Raw genomic sequence first — 10006 nt, forward strand, 5'->3', positions numbered from 1 at the left:
TAAGCGGCTTATACCCTTTGGAAGAGTGGCTGGTGGAGGCCAATGACGGTCCCAAAAACGTAACTGCCAGATGGAACCAAATCTACATTGGTAAGGACAGAAAACCCCGTGATCTGGCAGGGGGTCTTAAGAAGCACTGAATCCACATTGGGTATTGGTTTTTAGAAGTGATACCATTCTTTATATTACCCATTTACTAGACATTTGGTGTGACCATGGGGATACTTCTGGCTTTTCCTAGAAGTGTTCCTATTATTTAATGGTTTTTAGAAGTAGTACCATTTCTCCTAATCACCATTTACAAGGCATTTGGGGTGACCATGGTGTACATTAGCCTTTGCCAGAAGTGTCCCCATTGTTTAATGTTTTTTAGAAGTGGTACAATTTCTCATAATCACCCTTTACAAGGCATTTGGCAAAATGAGCAACTGCTTGGAAATGTGACGTTTGACGCTTGGGAACGTTCACATTATTTCAGGTGGTGGACGCCTTAAGTTCTCCACGAACCACAATGTCATCCCTACAAGTCAATCTAAAACTGTTTATGGAAAGAAAAACCTGTACTTTACCTTGTTTTTTTTTCTAAGGCAGTGACAGGGTCTCTTTATAGATGACCCAGCGATGGAAACGTGGCTCTGCATCAGCAAGCATGGTGTCATTTGATTTCTTTTAGTTTTGGAATATTTTGCAGGTTTTCTCAGCCTCGTTCAAACGCATGTTTTGGTGACTGCAAATTTCACTTATTTCCAAAGTGTTCGGGATAAAGGAGCTCTGTAAGTGACTAATTACTGTTTGGTCCTTTTTAAGCAGAATTCTCTAATAGAAAGATTAAGTTCCATACACACATAACACGCCAGCAACAAAAAAAGAAAATATCTTTTACTTGGCGGGGATTTCATTTTAATTCCAATACATTATTATTAACGTACCATTAAAAAAAACTCGCAAGCCAGGTTCTCTGTTTGCATTTAGAAAGCACAAAGAACGTATGTCTGTGCGCCGCTAGGAAATTATTAGGGGGGCCTCTTAGAAATTAAGGCAGTGTGTAAATTAAGGGACAACTCTGCTCAAAGATCACATTGCAGTTGTGAAGGGTGCACAGGTGAGTTGAGCCAATTATGGGTTCCCTATATCTCAAAGTGCCCTAATTTTAATGTTGCATCGACTCCCAGCCATTCTCAGCCCTTCCCATAATGGAGTTGTCACTCTTTTGTGGGTCCTTGGATCAGTGTTCTAGATTATGGGAATATTTTAGACGAGCGTGACATCATCTTTTGACAGTTGGGTAGAGCAAGTAGAAGTGATTTAATTATTCAGCAACTGTGTACAAAATAGGTAATAGTTTTGGATGGAATATCTTTTAAACTCACCTCTAAAGTAAAGTTCAACTTTTAAGAATCCATGATCAGGCCGGTCATTATTGAAAAATGGGCAGGCGATGTACCTTCTTCAAAAACCACTCCTACTGCCTGGTTGCTCTGGGTCAGCTGGGCATGCGGAGCATCAGCTTTGGTTGCCAAAATTCCTGGCCATTCCGGCTTCCCCTGCATGTGCCGAGAACGAATGAACTCCTGCACATCCTCCCAGCCCAGCCAATCAAGATGGCTGGAGATTCTCTACCAGAAGAGAAGAAGGAAAAAGGTGGCAGTGCCCTGTGAGGTAATGGGTACAGGTGAGTACCAACCATAGCAGACCTATCATCACATTTCAGAATTATGTACAAAGGTTCCTTTGCCTTTTAAATAATAAGTACAATGTTTTATTTTATTTTATTTTTATTTTTTTAGGAACTCCCTGAAACTCCCTCGTAGACTGAAGGGGAAACCTGCAGCCTCTTGGGATACTTATATCACATATCCCAGGAGTCTCCCGGCTGTGCATGCCTGAGATTGAGCGCTGAGTCTCTAAATTCTTCTTCAAGTGTGAAAAAACAAAGTGCACAATCTCATTCATGTGTAGAGTAGAATCTGCTATAGTTTATTCACATTTGAAGATACATCACCGGACCTGGTTCACAGTGTGAAACTGGGTACAACACCAAAAACCTGGAAGGAAGAAGATGGCAGCGTGGCCATATTGGTGAGCCCTGGAAAGAAGACTGAAGCCAAGACAGAGTGGGATTCATTGGACACGGTATGTACATTACCAAGAGCCTTAAACAAGTAAAAGTGAGGTTGCAGTGTGTGTACTACTTCTTTTACAACTTTCTTCCTCTTGGGGGCGCTACATGAAAGCGTCTCCTTGCGGCAGCTCCAAAGGGAATAAATAGGGGTAATAGTGATGGGTTTAGTACCACTCGCTGCTGCCAGCCAATAAATGTGCAGACGCTGGTTCTTTAAGAACCAGCATTGTGGTGAAAATGACCAAGTGGGGGTACCTTGCTGGTGGGATCATACGATCCCAAGGCAGGTTTGAACCTGCCCTAAAGGTCAAAATTTTCCAATTTAAGAATGGACATAGGGTGAGTAACAACTCAAGCACTGCCTTGTGAAACCTGCAGCTTCCATGTACAACTCATGTACATAGAGCCCGGGGGCTTTTGCTTTGTATGAGGCCATAGTTACCCTCACAGGTCACATGCACATCCCCGTTTTTTATTATCTGAACTTTTCAACTTTGTTTTCCTCCTCTATCTAATGAAAGATTTTGCTGCGTGAGGTGATTCCTCTCACGCCTTCACCATCAACGCCAGCTGATATTGTGACTGTGGTTATCTTGAGCTGGCTAATCTTTGGAGTGGGTTTTACAATGCTTCCATAATCCCTCGCTCTTCCGTCTGAACATGCCGGAACGCAGAGAATAATCACACACTCCCAGTGCGATGACTTTGATTCGGCTAAAAACTTTAAACCCTGATATGGGACAAATTGCATGAAGTATTTTCCCAGTTAAGTTGAGGGAATATAATGTATCCGACACATTCGCTTGTCCCTTTTTTGTGCCGTGAATTGCGGTTAATGTTCATTCAGTAATTTTTCCTAAAACGAGCATTAAAAATGTTAATTTTGGCATTAATTTGTTTTCATAAGACTCAGCGTCTCAAGAAGTATAAAACTCAATTTTTATTAAACTTTGGAAAATAATTCACAACCACAATCTATACCAGGCTGTCAAATTTAATCCGGGCCTGAACTGTGCCGCACAAAAGCACGGGCTCTTGAAATAAGGGGTGTAATGTTGAATGTCTTGTTGGGAACGAGAGATATTTAGCGTTGCTGAATTCTTTAAACATCCCCACCAGGGGAAAAATGCTTTCTTTGGCACATTCGTAAACCCTACGAAGCTCTGCGACCTCAACATGCATAACCGAGGTATATCCATTTACATGCTCGTTGAAGGACAGAGAGGTAACGACGCTACAGTTTCCAGATACATCAGAAAAGTTGAGTTTTTTTATTCATGGAAAAGAATACTAAAGAGCAAATACATTTTCACAAAACCCACTTGGCCCTGGACCGGCTTTATTTAGCTTGGGTTTGCTGCTCCTGGACCTTGAGCCACGCAATGGCATCTCTCCCAACCATTTTGTTGAAGCTTTTGTGTCCACCTGAACATGGAAAAAGGAAACTGTAAACTTTAATGGGTATGTAAAAATGTTTCTAACTTTATTCAGTTGTTACATAGATTGAACCCTGGTAAGGCTGCTCCTCGATGACAAGAATCTCCTCACTGGGTGCCCCGAAAGTTAATGTGGAATCATTGATGGTGCTGAAGTCCAAACCATGAAGTCCAAAGTGATTTCAATGGTTTTCAGAAAAACATTATACGCATCCAATGTACCTTGTCGGCATACCTCATCTTCATCGGAACTAACCCTGATCCATCATGTCAAGATACCTTTCATGTGATAATATTCTTGTGAAGATATCCTTGATGGGACATATGTTTATATACTTTGTCCCCTCTCTCTATTATCCATTTACTTCCTTTGAAAACAATATTGTCTTATGGCTGCTGGAAACCCTTAATAAAAAAGACAGCCCTGCTCTTTGGATAAGACCCGCCAGGAGGAGTCAAATCATCTCCCTACCTATATTACCCTACTGAAGAGAACACTGAAGGACAAGGTGTAGGTCAGGCGTCAGCAAACTTTTTTGGCGACTAGGCCATTTTAGGAAGTCAAGAAGGCACGCTAGGCCAGACTCTCTTTGGTGTCCCGAGCTGATGGCTCCGGCCCCCACCAGGGACGCCCCTGAAGGGAAATCCCTCTCCTTACTTAATGCATACGGGGGAGAGAGAACGCCTCTGAAAGAAAATCCCTCTTCTCTGCAATGCATACAGAGGAGAGAGAACGACCCTGAAAGAAAATCCCTCTCCTCCAAAATGCACACGGTAGAGAGGCAATGACCCCTTACCCCCGCTTGCCACTCCAGAGCCAGGGGTTGCCATGCCCTGCCGTTAGGGGGGCGTTAGGCAGGAACAGACTACTGGCTAGGCGGTATCTGGCCTAAAGGCCGGAGTTTGCTGACCCCTGGTGTAGGTGGTCAATCCACTTGGAATAGATGTGAGTAATACAGCTCCTTTGGCACCTCTGTTCTACCATACCAACAGGTTACTAATACCTAAGCCTCATACATAGGATCTATCCAAATGTATCACTGCAATATGGATTAGTTCTATCAATCTCTATTCAGGAATAAACATGTCTGGTATAATTACTAGGTTACACCAGCTCGGTTCTCATGTATATATCTATAGTTGTGCCCGAGTTTCATACTGTGGTTGTGATTGGTGAATAAATGCAGCTAAACTCTCTGAACTTCAATAGTATAAGCAGTAAACTTTATTACAACAAACCCAATGCGTTTCGCATCATTTGATTTTTCTCAGGCAAATAGCAACTGAATGATAGAACAAAAAAACATAAACCCCTATCTGTCCCCCCCCAAAAAAAATCCTTATGTACCTGGATTGTATAAATCTATGTTAAGAATGTGTATACCTGAAGTTACTAAGTTATAATAAATAATATTCAGGTTTTCTGGTTTACTGTAGAGACTATGAGGAACCACACTGCCCGGCAATCTGAGGCTGTGGATGTGATTAGTGAATAGATAGAGTTAAGCTCTCCTAAATGAAGCCCAATAGTAGAGACCAACACATTTTGAGGTATCGTCATCTCTTCTTCAGGTGGATAAGAATGAAACAAAGAAAATACATGCCAACCTGATCCCAGAAGTTAAAGGCCTAGTTAGAATAAGGCTTTTCCTAATAAACCAACCTAATATGTACATGGGCCACATCTTTCAGTTGATAGTGAAGGTACGCATACGTGTTGGAGGATTTCGGGTTTGAGGGTAAAATTTGACTCCCTTCCATTTCTGTAAAACACAATGTAAATATATAAATATATCACATTTGAAATGTCGGATATTTTATTTTTTTTCCTTGCTCGAGCGAGAAATATGGAATCCATCAAAACCTTGGTATATAGAATGACAGATTAGCCTTAATTCTCCTTCGCCGTAAGCGCGTTCATTCCTAGGATAGAGCGACACCCCCCGTGCACTTCGACTTTTCCTCTGTCCACTACTTACGTTCAGCTGTCACCATGAAATGTTTATTATCTGGCTGACATCTCTCCCCTGTACGTTGTTAAGCGCAGGGAAAATGAAGCCCGATTTGACGGTCGGTGCGTGTAGATTTTTTACATTTTACATCTGTGACAGCATATTCCATGACAGCATGATTGATGTCCTTTTCAGAACCATGTGAGCCACGTCTTTATAATTCATCACGGCTCTGATGGCGAACAAGTTTCATGACTTTATTTCTCCATTGCAAACTGTCTGAGATCCAATATATGACGGCTTCAAAGCAACAACGTTACCTGCTCAATTCTTTCTTTCTTCCTATACATTTAAAACTTATTTGTAGAGGTTCCCTACATTAAGTTTATCATCATGTGCCGCATCCCGATACAAATTACCACTTTAATACTTCAAAAAATACATTTGGGACTTTTAAGGCACCATATATTCAAAGTTTCTGCGTCTTTTTTAACATAGTGATGCCAGCTGGAGATTTGTACATTCTGGCGTGAGGGCATTGGTTATTTTGGCCTTTTGAGCTGGGAAATTAATGGGAGTCTATATGGCATAACTATGTTAAAAAAGGGGCAGCAGTAACAAAGGTGATTTGGATGCGCACAGCAGCGCTTTTGGAAATAAGGGGCAGCAATAATGGTGTGACTTTGCAAGCGCACAGCAATTCTATTGGAAATAAGGTGGATTTTGTGGTTCTATGATTCTTTCAACCCGTGTATTGCTCTCTGCCACCCTCCCTGCCTCCCAGCTGTCTATGTGAAGGAACTATGGGTTTTTATGGTTCCATTTTTTTCTTTCCTCCTGAAGAAGTAGACGCGATCCACAAAACGCGTTGAGGATAGCATGTCTCTGTTAGTTGCATGCTAAAGAGAACATGCATGTCTGTATACATGCTAGTACTTTTGTGTTTTTTAAAATAAATGTTTTATAAGATCGTTTAGTCATATTTTTTAAATCAAATCTATTAGAATCATATGGTTAAAAAATCTTTTTAAAAAGAGAAATGAATATATGGTGCCCTAAAAGTCCCAAATGTATTTTTTGAAGCTTTCTTTCTTACTATCTTTTTTTCTTGCTTGAATCCCTTCCATATTTATATTCTGTCTGTATCGCCAATGGGGAAATCACTCCACAGCAGCATTTCTCAACCTTTTTATTTCTGAAGAATCCATAAAATAATGTTCAGGTCTCAGGGAATCCAAGAGATATTGGGTATGAAATAGGCCCGGAGAGGTGGACTGATATTTGGGGGTAATTCCCAAAAAACTGCAATACCTATTAGGAAAATGTTCATAAAATACATTTCCAATGGTATCACACTTTGGTCACTTTTTCATAGTAATTTTTGGTTCCCACTGGGATTGCTGTGGGTGGTGTGGCTTGCACAGGGGCACCCTAGAACATATTTTCTGGGAATGCCACCTGAGAAGACCATTTTTCATTACAAGTCCATCAACTGGTAGGATTTGGTACAGAAATAAAGTTAATACATTACTTCTAGATCTTCCTATGTCCCAACTTCTACCTTTACCCCACCAGTTGACCACTCACAAACTTAGGGCTGGGCAAACCCTTTTTGCATTTACATTTATCCAATGTAATATCTTGCAGCTCTTCAACAAAATAAATCGCCTTCAATAATATTTGGGAGCTATTAGTTACTATTTTCCTTGATACAGACACCACTAGTAGCCAAGTATCTTACCTATACTTACCTATACTTCTTCAATTCTTATAGACAGGTAAAAACATTTTTAGGGCCATGCTTGTGGCATTAGATCTCAAAGTATGCAAGCTCCATCCAACAAAAACAGTCAGCCACAGCTCAAGGAACCCCTGGAAACCTCTGGAGGAACTTTAGAGAAGCTCTAAAGAATGACTGCTCTAGAGTAATTTTTGCCCTGTGACTTTTGTCATAACAGAAAATGATTTGAAAGATACCCCTTACATTGATGGTCAGTGTGAACTAAGACCCTCTTACTATGATGGTCCAAATTCATTCCTTTTAGACAGATAAAAAGATGGTTCCAGTCATACTTGTGGCACTTGTCCCCCAACTATTTGGGTACCATCAGCTGGGAGGACAGCCAGTCACAGCTCAAGGAACCCCTAAAAACCTTTCCAAGAACCTTAGAGTTCCAAGGATCTTTGGTTGAGAATAGCTTCTCCATAGCATTTTTTGTCCTGGTGACTATTGTCAAGGTGACAGAAAGTGATTAGAAGGATACCGCTTCCATTAATGGTCAGTGCAAACAATGACCCTCTTACCATGGGTGTCCGAATTCAATCCTTATAGACACATTAAAAGATTGTTGGGGCCATGCTTGTGGCATTAGACCCTAAACTATGTGGACATCATTCGATGGGGGACAGTCAGCTAACGCTCAAGGAACCTCTGGAGGAACCCTGGTTGAGAATGGCTACTCCATGGGAATGATAGATAGATAGATAGATAGATAGATAGATAGAGGGATAGATAGATAGATAGATAGATAGATAGATAGATAGATAGATAGATAGAATAGATAGATAGATAGATAGATAGATAGATATGGATAGATAGATAGATAGATAGATAGATAGATAGATAGATAGATCTAAGCTTCGTACTTGGCCTCCTTCCTATTGACGTTGCAGCCAAGTGCTGAAAAGAAATTGTAAAGTTTGTGGTGAGTTTGCTGCAATGAAATAACTTCTCATGTTGTTAGTTGTACGTTGGAATAACTTGACCTACAAGTATATTTTGAAAATTACTTTGGCTCCTCTTACAAAAATGTATCGCCGGAGACCAATTAATCTCCCGTTTTTCACCCTTGAACATCGTGCATCACATTGCGTCCACACATTGGCGTCCTCAGAACTCTATGACAGGTAAATATTTTCTCAGCTGGAAGTGGAATGACACAGACTTTACAAGCTGAAAGGAGATAGCACGGAGCTGGGAGGACAGCTGGGGACTCAGATATGTCAGGATGTGATTTTTACTTGTCTGTACAGGCTGCTGGGTTATGTGGGGCTACAGATCCCAGCCACACCTGATCTTTATATGATGCCCACCAACAATTGTTTTTTGGGGTAAGGCCTGCACACATTATATATGATACAAATTTTGAGAATTCTGGGACTCCAGAACATCAGGATTATTCAGTTCTTGATTTGATAAATATAAGTTAATTTAAAGTGCATTCACTATTTAAAACCTAAACCAGACTTTACCCCATTTTTCGTCCCCACCTTGGATCAACCACCCTTATTTTCACCCTGAGCCTCATTCAGCCCCTAAGGGGAGCACTTGAATAGTGGGTCTGCATGGAAGCGATACTGAAGATCCCGTAAGTATTACAATAAAATCTTTTTATCTAAAATACAGGTTAAAAAAGTTGTGTTTTTGCAAGCATGCCAATCAAATTCCTTGATATGCAGATGACCACTAGAGGGAGCATTTACAAACCTGTAGATTTAATAGGACATTGCAATTATAGAACAGCAAGCAAGTAAAGAATGTGAATTCCTCATCAAAACTTAGTAAAAATTGAAAAAAATACACAAAATGCACACTTACTAAAATGACACAGTAGTTTCCCTTGAAAGCTGTTTTTGGCTTGAAACTCTTAGTGGAAGTTGTGCTGATTTGCAATGGCAGCATGAAGCACACCTCATAGTCATTTCTCATTTTTCTCATATTTGAACAAGAAAATATTGCAAGCGGAATCTTAATGAAAAAAGTGTATGTGGATAAAGGTGATACAATTGCACATTAAACTAACGTTATGTTATTGTTCTCCTGATCAAAGTCAATGCACATTTGTAGAATTAGAATCAGGTATTCGAGCATAAGTGCCAATAATGAAAATCCCTATAGAGAATACGCTGATGGAACCTGTTTAATGAAAGCCGCAGATATGGAAGGTCTGGTGGTCTCTTTGGTATTGATGTGCATATTGGTGTTATCAAGACAAGATCAAAATGAGTTTTCAAGGCCTACAGAAGGAAGGTTGTGGATGTCTATAAGCTAACAAAGGAGAGATTCATCTAATAATTGAAGTCATTATTTTGCAGGGGAAACATTACATGACTGCTAATTTGTCCAGGACCAGTCAATCCTTCAAATACAGCCCAAGAGCTGACAAAGACTAAAAGAAGTCTTCAACAACACCAAAATAACTTAATGGGATCGGCAGGTACCATTTACAGATGGAAAGAGATTGCACAAATTACTGCTTAAAAGATATGCCAGGAAAAAGTCTTTGCTGTCCAAAAAGAACATCAAAGCAAAACCACAGTTTCCATGGAACGTGTAAGTTTGGGTGCTGTCAACTAATAAATCAAAGATAACATTGTTTGTCCACCATAACAGTAGACGTTTTGGATCAAACAGAAGAACAATATTTCAGGAAAAGAACCACCATTGTAATAGAAATGTGATGGTTTGGGTTGTGTTGCTGTTTCAGGATCTGGAC

The sequence above is a fragment of the Pyxicephalus adspersus genome, chromosome 11, assembly GCF_032062135.1.
Source record: "Pyxicephalus adspersus chromosome 11, UCB_Pads_2.0, whole genome shotgun sequence".
Classification (NCBI taxonomy): domain Eukaryota; kingdom Metazoa; phylum Chordata; class Amphibia; order Anura; family Pyxicephalidae; genus Pyxicephalus; species Pyxicephalus adspersus.